This window comes from Bombyx mandarina, chromosome 21 (assembly GCF_030267445.1).
Source record: "Bombyx mandarina strain Sakado chromosome 21, ASM3026744v2".
Classification (NCBI taxonomy): domain Eukaryota; kingdom Metazoa; phylum Arthropoda; class Insecta; order Lepidoptera; family Bombycidae; genus Bombyx; species Bombyx mandarina.
Genome location: NC_143227.1, coordinates 14,139,857 through 14,160,380, shown reverse-complemented (window position 1 = coordinate 14,160,380; position 20,524 = coordinate 14,139,857). Strand labels below are relative to the sequence as shown.

At 37.6% G+C, this 20,524-nt stretch overlaps 1 long non-coding RNA gene across 1 annotated transcript in view; it reads left to right on the top strand.

The window, feature by feature from the left end:
* LOC149500554 (uncharacterized) overlaps positions 1–20,524 on the top strand; it is a 274,194-nt gene that overhangs the window by 173,465 nt on the left and 80,205 nt on the right. Inside the window, exon 2 of the long non-coding RNA XR_016324915.1 lies at positions 7,512–7,569. This is a non-coding gene — a long non-coding RNA (uncharacterized LOC149500554). The remainder of the gene's footprint in view (positions 1–7,511; positions 7,570–20,524) is intronic.

Here is a 20,524-nt window from a genome sequence, read left to right as displayed (position 1 = left end):
AATACATACCATTACAAAACTGCTTGAAATATACTGAAATACACTATATTGAAAAATGAAATCCATATCGCTTGAAAATATTAATGAAACATTAATATCAGAACGGTTTTCGCTGTTTTTAATTGCACTTCAAAGGCTTTGAGACCGAAGCCAAAACGTAAAGTATCAAGTTCACTTTAATTACTCATCGTAACGAAATCTCGAACATTTTACATGTAAATTAATTACAACTAGAGGTCCCGCAGTAGTCGAATTTCGACTATAATTAATTGGAATTGTAAGTTTGTACACTATTATGATTGTATTTTATACTTCTTTAATCACAAATTGCGCCAAGACTGCACTATAAAAAATATTAACAAAGACATACATTAATTAATCTCTTCTCAATTTGACAACAGACGTTAGGAACAAAAGTTTGACAATAAATAGTATGCATGCCTGTGTGCGTCAAATATATGGTATGTAGTGTGTGTAATGCTTTCTTTATTGATTTAATGTATTACTATCTTTTATGCATTATTTAAAAAAAATATCAGCATTGTGCACTTCTTCTCCATATTCTCTATAAGTGTGGAAAATTTCATACTCCTCCGTCCGCGCAATTTTCATATTCAAATTCAAATTCAAAATCATTTATTTCAACTTGGATGTCATCAAAAACACACTTGTTGAATGTCAAAATGTAAAAGAAAATGTTAACTCTACCACCGGTTCCAAAAAAAGCCACAGTCCTGAGAAGAACCGGCGAAACAAACTCAGCGGGCTTTTTTTTTTTGTATTTTCTCAACTATTTTCTTTTTTTTTTAAACAAGAAAACATATTTACAGTATACAAAAAAAAAGACAAAAAAATACAATTCAAATAAATAATAATAGTAATGAAAAATGAAAAGGCCAGGAGCGAACGCCTCATTCCCACGTAGTGCCATCTAGTAAAAAATCCTTAACTTTATAATATGCCTTGTTGCACAAACGTTCCTTGACAGTTTTCTTAAATCTATGAACAGGTAGTAGTTGAACGTTTTGTGGGATCTTGTTGAAAAGCTGTACACCCAGCCCCCTGAAAGAGTTGCTTATTTTCTTAATTCGAGCCGCCGGCAACGCAAGCCTATGTTTGTTCCTAGTGTTCACATTATGCAAATCGCAGACTCTGGGGAATTCTACAATGTTTTTACGCACGTACAATAAATTTTCAAAAATGTATTGGGACGCTAAAGTTAGAATTTTGATATCCTTAAACTTGTCCCTCAAGGATTCCCTCGGGTGCATATTATAAATAGCACGAATAGCCCTCTTCTGCAGGATGAAAATCGTTTCGACATCGGCAGCATTGCCCCATAGCAAAATGCCATAGGACATAACACTATGAAAATAACTGAAATAAACTAGACGTGCCGTATCTTCATCAGTATACGTTCGTATTTTTTTTACCGCAAACGCTGCAGAACTAAGTCTATTCGCTAACTTGCATATGTGAGGACCCCACTGCAGCCTGGAATCAACTGTTATACCAAGAAAAACTGTCGAATCAACAAGCTCCAGTGTCTCTCCACTTACAATGATATTAGTGTCTACTTGTCTAACATTAGGTGTGGTAAATTTTATACATTTTGTTTTTTTGTTATTTAATAACAGATTATTAACACTAAACCAATGTACCACGCGCGAGATAGCATCATTCACATCGTCATAATCTTCCAATTGTCGTTTAATTTTAAACAATAAGGATGTATCATCAGCGAATAATACGACCTCGTGACGGGTTTCAATAAACTTTGGTAAATCATTGATATACACAAGAAATAAGAAGGGACCCAATATGGAACCCTGAGGAACACCCATATTAAATAAGACACCGGAAGATCTCTTTCCTTTAACGTCTACCTTTTGGATTCTTCCGGGATAAAAAGGGATACAAAGTTTTTGCTTCACGTATTAAATTAATATATAGATTTTGTTGAACGATACTATACCTACAATAGTGTTGCCTACCTACAATATTGCGAAACTGTACTATGTTTAAAAGATTTATTTATTAATACGCTTTTATTAGCTTCAGACGTATGTATGTTGGTAACGGAATCTTTGAAAATGATTTTGACCCCTTTCAAAGCGTCGGATTAACTCGAAATTTGGTATACCTACTTATTTAGGACCGATGACAATTCAATATTTAAAAAAAAATTGAAAAAATTGAAATTCAACTAAAAATGATAAATAAATAACAGTTTAAAAAAACTTAAAAAAATACGCCTTTATAGTAAATCCAACAAAAAAATACCATCAATAAATACCAATAAAATATAAACTAAAATGACAACTTATCCATTAGTTAGACCGTAGCATGTTTTAAATTATTATTTGAAATTGTGTAATATTAATTAAAAAAAAGATGTGGTGTCGTGGGACACCAGGTAGGAACGAAGTTCCTTCGGCTAATGTAGAATCGACACAATTTGCAAAAAAAGAAATGGTGCTCAATTTTATGTAGGTTTTCTTGGTTTTTCTCTTAAATTTTGCTGATTAGTTTTTATTTAAGTACGGGAAAGTATTTAGGAAATTCAGTATTTTAGGAAATAATAAATTACGTAAAATAAAAAAAAATGCAATTCAAATTAACAATTAAAATAACAAAATATATCTCTTTATTTTTGGTTGACAACATAAAATTACATAGAAATAGAAATAATATATATATAAAAAATAAACTAAATAGAGAGAGAAGGGATTAGAGAACGAAAAGAAAGAAGGAGAAAGAGAAAGATATTATACACTACTCGCTTGTGTATGCGACTGTCGCGCCTGCGCACGTCTCATTTAACGGTTTTATTCCACGCACTTTTTTCCACGGATTTTTTCTTACGGTTTTACTATCACATTTTTTTCAGTTCGGTCGCGCAGCAAAATCCCTATCCCCTCCAAGCCTGCCGTAAGGAACTTCGTTCCAAAAAATTATTAACCCCACCAATTTTATAGAAAATTTACGGCCTCATTAAATCAAATACTAACGAAATCAAAGGTGAAGGAGAAACTCCAAATCGGCATTCAGGCAACATTTTACAACCACTGCAACCCTCGAATGTTATACGAGCTATATATTATTTTTACATCATGAGTTTCGACCAATTTTACGACACACGCCTTTTAGATATCTATACTAATATAAAGAGGAAAGATTTGTCTGTTTGTTTCTATTGAATAGGCTCCGAAACTACTGAACCGATTTGAAAAATTATTTCACTATTTGGAAGCTACACTATTCCAGAGTGACATAGGCATAATCTTTTTTTGGAAAAAAATACGGATCCTTATACATTATAATGTGTAAAAAAATTACCTAAAATATTCTTTACATCGCGTGCCCTGCGAAAACTATTGATGATAGAATAAAATAATGTACTACGACTTTGTAGAACACATTATTATTTACAAAAAGTGTCGCGACAGCATATGTCTAACTATTATAGTTATGCCGCAATAAGTGTCCGTTTATTTAAAAAAGTAAAACAACATCAAATATCGTTGAAATTTTTGTTAAAGACCCGAGCGGAGCCGGAGCGTGCCGCTTGCTTGTATATAAAAACGAAAGCTAAATTTCAACGTTCGAAGGTTTTTATTGCGTCCATATAAATTTGGGCGTTTGTGGATGTTTAGATCCAGGGCTAAGCTTTGAAATTCTTCCGATGGTCCACTGAAATGGACTGGTTGCTGATAAATCAATCTGACCGAATGAAGGAAAACGGTCAGGGTTCATTGTCCTAGATGTAGAATAGGGATCGCAGCGCATAAAATAAAACTTCCACTATTCCAAAATCTTTTTTTATAATAATAATAATTAATAATTAACTCTATTATTACGTCTTGCTCATTTGTTAACCGTCTTCGCCATCTTCCAATCCTTTGTCATTCTGTCTGTCATTCTCTTCTCCCTTACTTTCTGTTTTCTCTCACTCACATCTTAATGCTCCGTTTCACACTATTTCATACGTTCCATTCTTACCAATCCTACATAGATGATAGAGAGAGAGAGAGAGAGAGAGAGAGAATACACTTTATTGCACACCAACACAATTTACATTCAAAAAAACAGTCAAAAAGCACGTATGTACAATAGGCGGTCTTATCGCTAAAAGCGATCTCTTCCAGACAACCGTTTCATTTACAGAAATTCTGTAAAATATAAAAATATAGCAGGTATGTTGCGGTGTACCATAGACAATACATTATTATAATAATATATACATATAATAAACAGATATATACCGTTTACATAATATAATATATACCAATATACATACTTACATACAATACATACTAATATACTTACACACACATAATAAATCAACAGTATGGAAATGATAAATAATAATGATGAAACAAACAGCACTAAACAGATAAGTAGTGTTCCTTCACCATTCTTTTAAAACAGTTTAAAGTTGGAGCACTTCTCACTGCATCCAGCAGAGCATTCCACAATCGAACCGCCTGGACGGTGAATGAATTGTCAAAGAATGATGATGAATGCACCGGCATTTTCAGTCTCAGGTTATCCGATGATCTCAGAGAAAAATGATGCGTATCACCTAGGAACTCGAATCGTTCTTTGATATATGTAGGGGTATGGGGGTTAAAGAGAGTACAGTATAGTAAGCTGATAGCTGCGACAAAAAAAAATAACGCCTTTTGTGAACACTTAACTTAATAGGTTTTAATCAACCCGCACTCGTCATGCATTTTTCGTTAGCTTTAATCGTCAGACAGGCCCATAAGCGCGATAGCTCACTGTGTTTCTCGCCGGATCTTCTCAGTGGGTCGCGTTTCCGAACCGGTGGTAGATTCTGCGAAGCACGGCTCTTGCTAGGGTTCGTGTTAGCAACGTCATCAGGCTTGAGCCTCGTGAGCTCACCTACTAGTTCAGGTTACGCTGAAATAGCCTCTCAAGGCTATCAGATTAGGTAGGGAAAAAAAAAGCACGTCAGCGCGAAAACCGTTGCTTACCTTTAAACGAAGATTGTAATATCAGTTGCATTAGCCCAAGTGCTGTTGTAAGCTTCATATCGTAACATATCGGCAACAACTATAGGCAGATCGGCGATGTGCAGATGTGCAAGATTGCAACATAGGGCATGTCAATAGGGCGATTAAAGAATAGGCAAGGACATAGCAGTATCGACGATAAGCCGGTACTGCCGTAAGGAAAACAGGGTGTATTATGGGGCAGCCATTGTTCTATAAAAATGAGACTTAGAACGCATGTCTCAAGGTGATTGGCGGCATTTACGTTGTTGATATCTATGGGCACCGGTTACCACATAACATTAGGTGAGCTCATCCATCCACCTGGAGATATAAAAAAAAATGATGGAACTTTTTTTTTTTTAAAGAAGAGTCCTTGCGAATCATCATAAGGTCTAGTTGATAAAGCAATTTATTCTGACGGAGCAGTAAAGTCTTCATTTACACAAAAGATCTCGGAGACTCGTCCATCAGTCTTCGGCGAGGAGTTGCGGTGGAATCAGGATAACACTGAGATTAATAGTGGAGCATTTGTTACCTTTAAGCCTCGTTCTTGGGTCGAGTTAAGGCAAAGCTTAAGAGCTTCCTCATGGTATTGATGAAAATATGATGTTTCTTAGAATTCAATTTAATGTGTTGCCGACATTTTTATTTTGATAAATGATATCACGCGTGACCCATATTTTATATGAGCTTAGAGAGCTTTTAAAGACAAAAGAACAGAACGCCGATAATTAAACAATATTCGTACTTACAGTAGTAATTAGTACAGTAGTAGGAGTAGTGTTTACTAGTACCTCTTACTATTAGGATAAAATGGATCTTAACATAATTAAAACATTCATTCAATCATTATTACGAAATATTGTAACTAATTTATACTTTGAACCATCAAATAGAAATTTTATAATTAAATTATAACGTGCTGTTGATGTACATTATGTTTAAGATTTATTCCCTGGTCACGTTTTTATGAAGCTTAGTGTACCCTCATAAACTGCGGTTCTGATACATAAGAATCCACCGGCTCTTTACCACGTACGCTCTTTATTAATGGTGGTAGGACCTCTTGTGTGTCCGCACGGGTAGGTACCACCAAACAGCCTATTTTTGCCGTGAACCAGTAATGCGTTTCGGTTTGAAGAGTGGGGCAGCCATTGTAACTATACTGAGACCTTAGAACTTATATTTCAAGGTGGGTGGCGCATTTACGTTGTATCAAATCAAATCAAATCAAAAAAAAATATTCAACATAAAAAAGTATGTATGTTGAACGTCAAAAGAACCACCGCCAATTCACAAGAACTAGCCTCCGTCCTGAGAAGAACTGGCAAGAAACTCAGCGGGCAGGTCTTTCTTTTATAATATTAGATATATTTTTTCTAAATATTAGATATTTTTTAAATATTCATATTTACAATGAGTCTTAATGTTGAAATGTCCGGAGCGAGCAACTCATTCCCACTTTGTGCAATCTTCTAGATAATCATTGACTTTATAGTAAGCTTTTGCACAGATGTTCTTTAATAGTTTTCTTAAACCTATATAGATATAGATGTCTATGGGCTCCAGTAACCACTTAACACCAAGTGGGCTGTCAACTCTTCCACTCATCTAAGCAATAAAAAACAATCTTTGATAAAGCCTTTGATAAAGCGCATCAAATTTAAAACTCTCTAAGATCCCTAACCTGTTGACCTCTCGCTAAAAGAACAATTAAAAAAAAGAACCTTTCATTTTTGTAATCGGTTTAAAAGTGTTTTTCAGGTTTCGCTCAAACGTGATTTTTTGTCGATAAACATATAATATAGACCCAGGACTGTTTTCACAAGTCGTTCATACGAATGACACGTGCCTATAAACACAAAACGGTGATATAAAGTAAATATTAGTGTTTGTTCATACCCCGGTTTGTTGTCACAACGCTAGAGGCTCGCACTATTTATATAATCAAAACAAACTCAATTTGACGGCACGGCATACCATTGATTTAAAAATTTCAATACATATTTATTTATGAGCTGCACTGATATATATATCGACGCTTGAAAGGCAAACGTGACTAAGCGACAATAATTGCTCTACACATAAATGATAGGCAACAAAAATGTGAGCCGTCACGGGACGCCTGGCAGATGTGAAACATCAACATTATTTTGTAAAAGTAATATTATTATGCAGAAAAGAACATAATTGTGATAGGAACTTATTATGTCATAATGATAAAATAAAATATTTCGAAAAAATAATTTGTTTTCAAGTAAAACACAGGTTATGTGTACTGTAGGTATCCGAGCTCAGTGTAATAGAGAGAGATGGCTTAACGCCGGATCGAGTGGGAGAGAATCGCACAGTCGATTGCGCATGGCGACGCGTCGCCACGACATGCGTCGCCACGGCATGCGTCGCCTCGCCAGAAATCGGTTTTACGTGCAGCTATAGATGTTTCACATCAATAATCATATTCGATGCGCAAAAAAAATATATTTCTAGGTCTATTAAAATCATTTCAATCCTACAGCTAGATTCGTTAAAATATATTTTTTTTCAGGTATTTCAACTTTAAATTAGTCTACTATAAAGTTCACGCATTGTCGCTTAGTCATGTTTGCTTTTCAAGCGTCGATATATATATTTTTATTGCTTAGTTGGTTGGACGAGCTCACAGCCCACCTGGTGTTAAATGGTTACTGGAGCCCATAGACATCTACAACGTAAATGCGCCACCCACCTTGAGCTATAAGTTCTAAGGTCTCAGTATAGTTACAACGGGTGCCCCACCCTTCAAACCGAAACGCATTACTGCTTCACGGCAGAAATAGGCAGGGTGGTGGTACCCACCAGTGCGGACTCATAAGATATCCTACCACCAGTATCTGGGGGTCGATAGTATAAATTAACTGTAGCGATAGATCTAAATCGTATTTTTTTCTATTAAATTTGTGGTGACGGCATTCTGAATGCCCTTCAGTCATATGGTGGAAGTCTCAATTGTTTAATTATCAAACCCTTTACACCATAAGGCATAAGGTATTACGGCATATGTAAGCATAATGAGAGAAGCCGAGGATCGTGCTCAATGGTGTGCAATTGGAGAGGCCTATTCACGTCATTACTCCCCCTCCCGATCCATTAACGGTGCTTATAGGTACCTCAAGCACCGGTCACCGTTCTCATCGAACCCGTAGTTTACGACGAAGGGTTCGGCGAGTAAACTAACCACAGACACAGCTCACTGAGTTTCTCGCCGGATCTTCTCAGTGAGTCGCGTTTCCGATCCGGTTGTAGATCCTGCGAAGCACTGCTCTTGCTAGGGCCCGTGTTAGCAACACCTCCGGTTTGAGCCCCTAGAGCTCACCTACACGCTAGGGCAACTCTGATATAGCCTCTCAAGGCTATCAGTATAAGTAAGGAAAAAAGGAGCCTTTGTCCAGCTGTAGCCTATAGGCTGATGATGATGATGCTGATGATGATGATATGTAAGCATAAAAACTTGAATCCAGTTTACGATGATTTCATGAAATTAATATGTATAAGGTATTATATCAGAATTCGAATTGAGGCACATCTTTTGGCTTTACAACACGAAGCGCGAAGGTCAGTGCCCCGTACACCGGGTACACAAAAGCTACATATCAAACTTTGCTCTCAAATTGTTCTTACTTCTAACCAACACCAAACCCAACCGAGTTTGGAGTGAGACTTTTAAATTAAATAAAACGCCGCTTGCATGATTTAGGGCAGATGTTTTTTTGCTTTAATGTAACAAAAGTTTCACTCGTGTTATGTAATTTGTTTTGCGCTGTTTGAACCAGACCGCTGACACACTGACGTCATTTGTGACGTTAACTGAGAGATATTTGGCGTACGAGTTCATTTGACCAGCCTAGTTAGTATTCTTCTAATCGAAAGAAACTGCATTCTATCTAATGTAATGTCGACCGCCAGTCCGGCGTCCCGAGGGGGAGGGTGATGGGAGAGATGTGCTCCGCACTAAACACTTCACTTTCCCCCCTTTGCCTTTTCATGAGTTCTGTCTCATGTGAGATTTGGACGTTGGTTGTTGAGCGACAGGAGGTTTTAGTCGGTTCGACTCCGACATACTCCGCCCGCCGTCCCCAGTGGAGGGCGGAAGTCCGGCGATTTCCTCCTTCTAATGTAATGTACATTAAATAATACTAGAGGTCCCGCAGTAGTCGAAATTCGACTATAATTAATTGGAATTGTAAGTTTGTACACTATTATGATTGTTTTTTTTTAATTCTTCTTTTATACTTCTATAATCACAAGTTTCGCCAAGACTACATTATAAAAAATATTAACAAAGACAAACCATATTCTATTCTCAGTTTGACAACAGACGTCAAGAAAAAAAGTTTGACAATAAATAGTATGCATGCGTGTGTGCGTCAAATACATGGTATGTAGTGTGTGTAATGTTTTCTTTATTGATTTAATGTATCTTTTATGCATTATTTAAAAAAATTATTAGCACTGTGCACTTCTGCTCTATATTCTCTATAAATGTGGAAAATTTCATGCTCCTCCATCCGCGCAAATTTCGTAAAAAGGGATACAAAGTTTTTGCTTCACGTATTAATATTATACCCAGTCAGGTCATAAATTCTGTCACATGTTTAATGTAAAATAATTGAAACAAGTTTATTCATTATGTAACCATTCATATACCAAAATGAATTTAACAAAACATAGATTCTTATGACACTAAAGTTTATTCAAAATGACCTCCGTGATTTTGAATACAGGCCTTCAATCTGCGCGGCCAGTCGTCTATCGCAGCACGAACGAGGTCCATGTCAATATCGGCGGCTGTCTTAATCAAGGATGTCTTGAGTGACTCCAAATTGGTATGAGGCTTTGAGCACGCCTTTTCCTCCAAGTGTTGCCATATCTTGTAATCTAACGGATTCAAATCTGGACTGGAGGAGGGCCAGTCTTCGTGCCGGATGAAGTCGATTTCACGCGCCGCCAGCCAGTCTTGTGTGCTCTTCGCTCTATGAGCTGGCGCCGAATCTTGTTGGAATACCCAGTGCCTGTTATTGAACATGGTATGAGAAACAGGTCCCACAAGGTTCGTCAGGACTGTATTTTGATACACAACTGCATTCGTTTTTACACCTTTCTCACAAAAATGTACCTCTGTTAAGCCCCAATAAGAAACTCCCAACCATACCATGAGCGAGGATGGAAAATAACCTCGTTGGACACGCGGAATACGGTTGCTCGCTTCTTCACTACTGTGTGCGTACACCTTATCATTTTGTTTGTTGTAGCTCTCTTCTACGGTAAAAATTTTTCATCCGAAAAAATAATTTCCCGATATTTTTTTCCCGCGTACCGCTTCAACAAAGCGCGGCATCTCTTCAGTCTCAGGTCCATTAGACGCGCATTCAAACGATGTCCTGTTTTTCTTCGATATACCCGAAGCCCTAAGTCTTCATTTAACACCCTTTTCACCATGGTTCTGCTTAACCCCATCTGAAGTGCCAACAGTTTTCTGCTTACGTTTGGGATTTCTTTGAATTCGCGCCTTCACAGCTTTTATCACTGCTGGAGTCCTAACAGACCGAGGGCGACCACTTCTTGACCTGTCATCTACACTAGAGTCTTCATTGTATCGTTTGATGGTACGATAAACGAATCTTTTGGTTATATTCAAATTTTTCAGTATGTTAAAAATTTGAATTGGCGCGTAACCGCAACGATGCAACGCAATAACTGCAACACGGTCTTCTTTAAGCGTCCACTCCATATTTAAAAATGAGTAAAAATTCTAAAAGTATACATTTTTATTTTCATGAACAATTCGAGATTCGAATTCAATAAACTTTTTTGTGGCCAGCATTCTAAAAGAAAAGTTTTTACTGTGTGACAATACTTATGACCTGGCTAAGTATAGATAATAAAACTGTCTTTTATTTTCTGCTAAAATACAAAGTAAATATTTATTTAATAATTTTATTTTTCTTCACTAATGTTCGGCAGGAACCCATTAAACATGGTGAAGGGAGGCCTTCAAGTCCTTCCATTTGGTTCTATTTTAGGCTACCTGTATCCATCGAGGGCCAGCAATAGCTTTTATATCGTCCTCCCATTTTGATATATTATAGTACATTAAATATCTTCATATAATAAAATACATTAATTTGCACATTAATATATGTAAACACACCCTATTAAATATATTTTTCATTTACTCAGTATTCAAATATTCTGTTACTAAAATAATATTTTACACAATATTTACAAATGATTCGTAAAAGTGGCACGAGAAAATTTCAGAACGCCTTCAGCGAAATGTACGTAACTTGATTTATATTTAACATTTCTATTCCGAAACGGTCCATTAAAAATGTTTTAAATTTTTATCATCAACTAATTAAATGCGTAACGGTATAATCAAGGACGCTCAAAATGACGATTATGTTAAAAACGTCCGACAGCGTGAATGCGTTTAAGCAGAATGTAACCATTTTAATTGCAGTACAATTAGAAGTTTTATTTTTGTTCTGTAATGCCACTGATGATGGATGGTGCTATCGTCCATAGATATTTCTGTGCTCCTGAAAACCATGTTCCTTAAAATAGTTCATATAAAAACAAAATTTATCTTTAATTCGTAACAGCGAATAACTCTTAAACACCTACATGGTGTTTCAACACTTAATTCTCAGAGTCCGTATTGACTACACAATTTAGCTAAATATCAAAGTAACGCAAAAGAAAATATGTTCGTCCGGAATATCTTTAAGAATTTTACTTGCTCTTTTATTGTGGATGGATAATTTTGAAAATTTAAATAAAAATTCTGTATGCAGTATCGGTATCCAAGAATCAAATGAAGGTTTTTGCTTTTGTATTGGAACAATCTGTGATGTGACAATCTTCTTTATTATCCAATTTATTTGGAAGATCATTTATAGTTGTTTTTCTAGTGGTAAGGCGTCTCATGAAGCCGCAAGGGTAGATTATACCCTGCCTATATCTGCCGTAAAACAGTAATGCTTTCAGCTTAAAGGATGAGGCAGCCATTATTAAACTGAGACTTGGAACTCGTGTCTCAAGTTAGATGATCACGTTGACGATATATAGGGGCTCCGATAATCACTAAGCATCAGATGGACCTTGAGCTCGTCCTTTGATCTAAGCTAACCTAAAAAAAGTGTGGTAACTTAGTCCTGAGTAAAGAAAACATTCTATGTGTCGTCTTCGTTGAATGTAATTAATGAACAATATTTTGTAAACAATAATAAACGCTCTAAATCAGGCACATATTACATTCTAAATAGTAATAAAAACTCTCCACTCTTAATACAGTCTTTAACTCTGAAATAATGAAATTCCAAGCGTCGTCCACGCGACAAACAATTTTACGAGATTACAATGAAATCTTTGAATTCGTTAGCCGTGAAAATAGTTGCGTTATTAAGCACCATTAACTGGGTCCCTCTCGCATTGAACCACCCAAGTCAATACAGAGAACGAAAATGAATTCCGAGTTCAGAGTTATTATTACGTCTTAAAAACGACACGACAAAGCATTCTCAATGGACTTCGAATTCTTAATTTAAGGTAGCGTTTCGTTCTAAATTAATGTTTAATTTAAATTTGTACTTCATTAAAGATTCAAAGTTTTAACTGTACAGAGATAATTGGTTGTTTTCAACGTAATAATTGATTGCGGTATAAAATGTGCACATAATATCAGATCGTAAGTATTCTTCAATAAATTTTAGGTCACACTGATGGTCCCGCGGGAGTTGCTGGACTTCACCCGGGCGCGTCCGTAGGTGGCGAATAACGGGCCTCTGGGCACCATTCCCAGGGGCATCGTTCCGTCTCTCTTGTTTTGTTACAACAAGAGAGACCGAACGACGTGGACCAAAACCAGCTCCGGGGGTTCCAAGCTCTCCTCCCCCTTCACTTGTTGAAGGGTGGTCCTACTGGAGATGCGTGGGCCTCCACCTTTTATTCTTTTCCTTTTGATTATTCCGTTGATTTATTTACTGTCTTTTTGTTATCTTCATTTGTTTTATTTATATTTTTATTTGTAATCTGTATCTTTCTTCGTTTTACTGTTTGGTTTATCACTTTGTGTTATTCTCTATCCTGTCTTTCTTTGCCTTTGGTTTTTATTTTTGGTTTTATTTGTTTTATTTACTTCTTCTTTTCATTTCAGTCCTAATCCTAAGCTTTGACACCTGGTGAGAGGATGCATGGCCGGTGGGTGACCGGTCGCTAGTGTCCCAGGGGACCGCACCCCGGGTAGAGAAACAAAGGGAAACCAATGAAGATGTCCAGTTTGCAAAGAGTAATATCCCATGAGGGTACCCGCTAAGCGGGAGAATCCCTTCGTACTACCGACTCGTTGGTAGTGCGCAGCCCCTCGTATTCTGGGGGGGGCACAAACTGCACTGAGATAAGGTCTGGGAAGGACGGCATCAAAAAAGGAGCAGAGTCCGGAAAGGACATAAGTAGGAAGAATGAGTCTGCGAAGGACGTAGTAGCAATAGGGTCCGTAAAGGACAATGAAGGGAGATAGTCCAGAACAGCTCTCGTGTCGGACGATAGCATGGCCACAACTGGGTCGGCCCATTCGTCGGCCCGCTCTTCGCCGACACGCAGACAGCAAAAAAGAGTACTGAGAAAGGTTGTAAAGAGTACTGACTGGCAAAGGTGGTGTCATGCCGCAATCAAAGAGAGGGCGCGGTCGTCTGCCGACCACTGGTCTGACCGCGGACAAACAGGCGTGTCTTAGAACTCAGTGCTCTGAGATAAAGACCACCGGTAGCATGAGTAGTATGCGCGAAGTAAGAAGTGCAAAAACCATGGAAGGGAGCCCTAAAAAGGATCCCGAGTGTCGTCTGAAGGAGAGTGCCGCGATGGCCCTGAAGGTGTGCAGTAAGCCCGGAAACCTGAAGAGTACGTATTAACGTGCCCTAAAAGAATTGACGGTGACAATAATGGAGGTCACAGAAGAGCTGGCGAACCGCCCCGCGGCCAAAGAGACGGAAATGCTGCGAGTGGTGAACGCCCGTCAACAGGAGGAGATTATACAGCTCCGACAGGAGCTGCAGGAGGTACGCAAGGAGCTGGCGCGCATCTCACAGGCTATGACGTTGTCCAACCCAGTCGAAACCCCGGCCCCAGCTTCAACTACCACGACAGAGGAACAGGAGGAGCTACGTGTCCAACGCATTATGCGTGCCATCGGCACCATGGTTGACGCTCGCATTGCGAGTCTGGAGATGCGGTTGCCCCCGGAGCCTCGCATCAGGCCACCCCTGGCGGCGGATAGACGGAAGTCCTGTGAGTATCTGAATGAAATCTTTTTATAAATTTAATTCAATTAATTTCGCAGATGAAGCGTAGCCTTAATGAAAACATTCACAGAAACCATGGAGAGATTTCGTTTTAATAATTGAATAACTTAGATGCTTTGTGTCTTAGCTCGCGAAAACATTTCGACTTTTTTATTTGTCTCGTATGTGTTCGTCACAGGAGTAAATCAAAATACCTTTACGTAGTAAAAGTAGTTATGATTATGTCTATAACTCGTTATGTCTACAATTCGTCTCTCACACGCGTCTACAATTTCATTATATGTAAAACCGAAGAAAACAAAAATTAGCGTAACGTTTTCAAAGATATTTTTTGTATGACAGCTTTTAAATACCCAGATATATTTGAATGTATGGAATATCTTTAGACTCCTTAGATGATCCTTTGTGACACTGCCTACTTTTATTATGACAAGGTAGTGCTGTTTTTTTAAACATTTAAAACTAACGTGTCAACCATATCTAAAGTGAAAATCTTATTACGGAGCTGTTGATTGTAAAAAATGAAAAACGTCGATGTACCTAATGTTATATTATTTTCATTAGCAAAATAAATAAGTACAGGTTAGCCCGAGGATATATGACATTCACTGAAGTCGTCGTGGCCTAAAGGTAAAGACGTCCGATGCATTCGTATCTAACGATGCACCGGTGTTCGAATCCCGCAGGCGGGTACCAATTTTTCTAATGAAATACGTACTTAACAAATGTTCACGATTGACTTCCACGGTGAAGCAATAACATCTTGTGATAAAAATCAAACCCGCAAAATTATAATTTGCGTAATTACTGGTGGTAAGACGTCTTGTTGTGAGTCCGCACGGGTAGGTACCACCACCCCGCCTATTTCTGCCGTCAAGCAGTAATGCGTTTCGGTTTGAAGGGTGGAGCAGCCGTTGTAGATGTCTTTGGGCTCCAGTAACCACTTAACGCCAGGTGGGCAGTGAGCTCGTTCACACTTCAAACATTAAAAAATAAAAATAAAAACATTTTATTCCAAGTTGTGGCAGATAGTAAATATCATCATTATCATCATTATCCTGCCCTTCTCCCAGTCACCTGGGGTCGGCGCAACATGTTTTCTCCTTCCATACTCTTCTATCATATACCATTTCTTCGCTCACTCCCCTCCTACCCATATCGTCTTTCACACAATCCATCCATTTCTTCTTAGATCTACCTCTTCCTCTAAATTGATTGCAAATATACAAATGGCAGATTGTAAATATACCCAGACAGACAGAGTTGACAGTAAATGACAGAGTTGATATATATAGTCTGTGGTAATCAGGCAAAAATCCCGCCAAAACTAAAACATAAAATTAGAGTCTTAACAGATTGACTGCCATGTAGGTCACCGGTGCCCTACGCGGCGCACTAAAGTAATTACGTCGATTTCTGTTACTAAGGCGCCTGGATTGCTTAACGTTGCCTTTTTTTGTTTTAAATGTACGTTTTATCTTATGTGCGTCTTTCCCAGCGCTATGACATGTCCTTCTTCAAACGAGGCCTGTGGAGAGTACCTAACGGTAGGCAGCGGCTTGGCTCTGCCCCTGGCATTGCTGAAATCCATGGGCGCCGGTAACCACTCACCATCAGGTGGGCCGTATGCTCGTCTGCCTACAAGGGCAATAAAAAAAAGAGTCAAAAGGCATTTGATTTTAAATTTTGTTTAATATATATTGTTATTCTACGTTAAATACAAAATACATAAAAATTGCGTTGTTTAACTAATCGTTTAACTAATCCGTGTTTAACTAATCGAAGTAATCATCGTGTAAGCAGTACGTCAATATTCTCCTAAAAGTTTATTTTCTATATAGTACATAATACAATAAGTATGTTCAATACAATTTAAGGTTTTAGAGGTATTTCAATATCGTTTTAGTAATTTATATTAGATTACATTTAAACGATGCGCCTTATTTAACAAATAAACCAATGAAGTCAGTGCTGTGTGTAAAGATTGCTATAAACTAAACGGCAGGTGCTTTTCTCAGATCTCAACAATTATTTAGTGACATAAAAGATATAATTTCACCTTATTTTTAATATCCACTGCGATCCGAAACATCACGATACATCAATTATAATAAAAAAGACGATTACAACTCGGAAAAATCTAAAAAAATACATTACGTATAATTTATAATAAACCCTTCGTCCTCATTTCCATAGATAATACACATAAATACTTATTACATTACATTAGTTAGTCTACAGAAAAAAAAGAGCATCAGTACATCATAACGTAAATAATGTTACGCGCTGGGGTTCGGGATAAATAAAATTTCACCAAAGTGCAACTAAAAAACTGTATTCAACACTTAAAACCCTTAAACGCTTCACAAACACTTTAAAACACTCAACAAACACTTTAAAACTCTCAATTCGCTTGTTCCGCTTCGCTTCAGGTGATCCTTTCGCTGTTTCGCTTCGAGTAGTTCCGATTACTGACTGACTGCGTGCCATCCCTACAACGCTTTTATAGCCGATACCTCATCCGTAGAATTATCGAGAATATTCCACACTTCTCTTGTAGTAGTTTCCGCTATCTGACAATAGATGGCGTTGTAATTCTCGAGCTTCTAGATCCTTCTATATTCGTTCGACTATTCGGCGATAGATGGCATTACTCTTACCGGCGTAACAATAAGAAATAGATTAAGAAAATTTGAATAAAAAATAAAATAATTGGAAATGGACAGGCTTTAACAAAAACCTACTTCAAATAGAAAAAAAAATATATATTCCAAAACAAATAATAAACACAAAAAACAATAATCATCGAAATCGGTTGGCGTGTTATTGAGTTATTCATCTATTTGTCGCGCACGTACTTAATGCAAATTTAAGACTTATATGGTTTTCTCATGGATACCATTATCAGAACTGGAATAAAATGAAATGGAACCACACGGGAGGCGTCAGATTTCTAATAAAAAAAGAATCATCAAAATCGATTCACCCAGTCAAAAGTTTTAAGGTAACAAACATAAAAAAAAACATATAGTCGAATCGAGAACCTCCACCTTTTGACGTAACAACGCCTTATAATTCGATGGAGCCGGCTGCACGCACGAAAAAACATGACTCATTGAGGCGTTCCATTTAAGGCTTGAAGTGGAAGCGAGAGCGCGCAACGAGCGACAAAGAGGCACAATCGCCCTCCGCGTTCGGCAGCGTTCGACATCTGTCTCTCTCCTACTTGAGTGAGCGATGCATCCGCGTGGACAGCTGCTATACACATTTACATATACATTTACATGTTTTCGTCAAGTATGAAGTTCAGTGAAAAGTGAATGTGTCAATTGTTTATAGCAACGATAATTGCGATAATTGAAAAATGAAACCATTTCATCCATATTTTCTTATGACGTTGTCACGTTTAACTATCGTCAGTAAACCGACTTTACAGACAACCGATTTTTTTTTTAAGTCGGTTAAAAAATAGGCCCTCGAAAAATTAGACCGCGCCAGTCAGTGTCAAGGGCTCGCTGTGACCTTTTAATCGAGCTCTCCCTTATGCGGATTACACTGAAAGGCACCAGGCGCAATGTTCTCGAAGAGGCCAAGTTAATTTGTTAAACAGCCGATTACTCGGAAAACTGCTGAGCAATTTGTACAAGATGATTCTTTATATTTACGCTTAATTTGTCCGTAGCAAACTTCACGATTGACTAATATTAATGATGTTTTACTGTTCGGTTTTCGTACGTAATTTATTTTGTTAGCGCGAGGTATTTTCGAAATTGCCAAGTAATAATTCAATTTAAGATACACATTTACAATATTCGCGTGAAGCTTTCCTAGCGTGTATGCCTAAACGAGTCGCGGTTCACGTGGTGTTAAGTGAACAAACGCTGCTTGTAAGAACGTGAGCGCTGCTATATACTTTGAGAAATCAGGTCTGTCAGAAAGATAGGTCAGGTCAAAAATCTTTGTAATACTGAGGTCGTGACCTGCTGCCACATTTAAATAACAGAAGTGCCATCTCATGAATTTATTTCGCTTTATTTTGCCAAATTAGTTTTCAACATGCAATAATGCTAGCACACATGCTCAGTAGGTGAAATGCGAAATGGTGCTCGCAATTTTACCGATAGTATATTATTATTTAAAGTCGGACTATAAAAGCAAGTGTACAATCACCAACAATCAAGCTAAAAACGATTATTCTATTAAAAAGTACCAATTACATTACATTACAGTTTTCAAAAACATCACTGGTCGTAGGACCTCTGCCGTGAAGCAGTAATGCATTCCGGTTTGAAGGGTGCGGCAGCCGTTGTAACTATACTGAGACCTTAGAACTTATTATATACTTATATCTCAAGGTGGATGGCGCATTTACGTTGTACATGTCTATGGACTCCAGTAACCACTAAACACCAGGTGGGCTGTGAGCTCTGCCACTCATCTAGGCAATAATAAAAATAAATAAAAAACTTTTAACTTATTCACTCAATTGAATGTGCCATTCGCAAAAATCTCTACTAAGGTATATAGGAATCCTCCTCAATTACCCGATACGATTGCACTAGAAACTTCACACTCGTGAATATTCATGAGCTAAGTAAGATCCGAAGCACCGGTCACTGTTTTCGTGCGACATTTATATGGACACTAAACTACGAAAATTTAATGGACAATTAGATTGAGTGAGTATAAGGTCTCATCGAAATTTGTCACCAAATCATTTTTTACACGCTTTATATTAGCTTCACTTGTATGCATGTTTGTATGTTTATAACTGACTTTTTTTTTTAATTGCTTAGATGGGTGGACGAGCTCACAGCCCACCTGGTGTTAAGTGGTTACTGGAGCCCATAGACATCCACAACGTAAATGCGCCACCCACCTTGAGATACAAGTTCTAAGGTCTCAAGTAAGTTACAACGGCTGCCCCACCCTTCAAACCGAAACGCATTACTGCTTCACAGCAGAAATAGGCAGGGTGGTGGTACCTACCCGCGCGGACTCACAAGACGTCCAACCACCAGTAAAATCCTTTAGACGCGATTTTGACCCACTTTAAACGGCCAGATTCCATTCAAACTTTGTAGATTTATCGAGGACCGATGACAATACACTAATTTGATAAGATTATTCCATTATTGAATTTGCAAAATAAGATTTTTGCCAATTTATATAATTTTTATCTATAGTCGATAAAGCAGGAATTGATGTTAAAGTACTTAATAGTTTTAAAAATACGCTTTTATAGAAAATTTTAATAAAAAATAATTTTTTTAACACGCTTTTTTTACAATAAAATATAGTTTACACTATTTTCAATTTAAATTTATTTTCTATTTTTTAGTTGAATTTTATATAAAGCGTGTTTTTTAATTTTTTTTAAACTATTATTTATTTTTCATTTTTTTATTTATGTCTCACTCTGGCGCCCCCGAAGTGCCTACGTCTTATTAAAGGTGCCCGGGTTGACCCACAGAATGATTGGCAACTAAAAACCATCGATCAATCTTTCCCAACATCAGATCCTCGTCCGAGATAGAGCTTGGGACAGGATACTAGCTAGGATTTAGCGGTAGGCAGCGGCTTGGCTCTACCCCTGGCATTGCTGAAATCCATGGGCGACGGTAACTACTCACCATGAGGTGGGCCGTATGCTCGTCTGCCTACAAGGACAAAAAAGAAGGAAAAATAATAGTTATGGGTGATTCCGCGGTCAACACTGCAACTAAATGCGCTGCTCCACCCATTGTCACCATGTCCTGTCAATGCCAATGTAGGCAAAGTTGCTCCAGCCCGTCCGATGTTGTACCATTATAGTGGATAATGCATAGTAATGATAATGACAAGGCCAAACTCACACCGCTGCATAACCTTTCACAAGACAACCGAATTTAAAGAAACAAAATGGGTATATATATAGTCAATGTAGTCAAAATCAATCAATAATGCAATATTAACAATAACCCAGATACAACTGATCAGATCTTGATAAAGCTTAAACAGGACCACATGCGAAGCACCAGCTTTCAAATAAAAAAGAATCATCACAATTGGTTCGACTAGAAAAGTTCTGAGATAACAACACACATGCAAAATAGAGTCGAATGGACTTCCTCCTCGTTTTAGAAGTCGGCAAAAAGGACATATTGTCATAATGCTAAATCT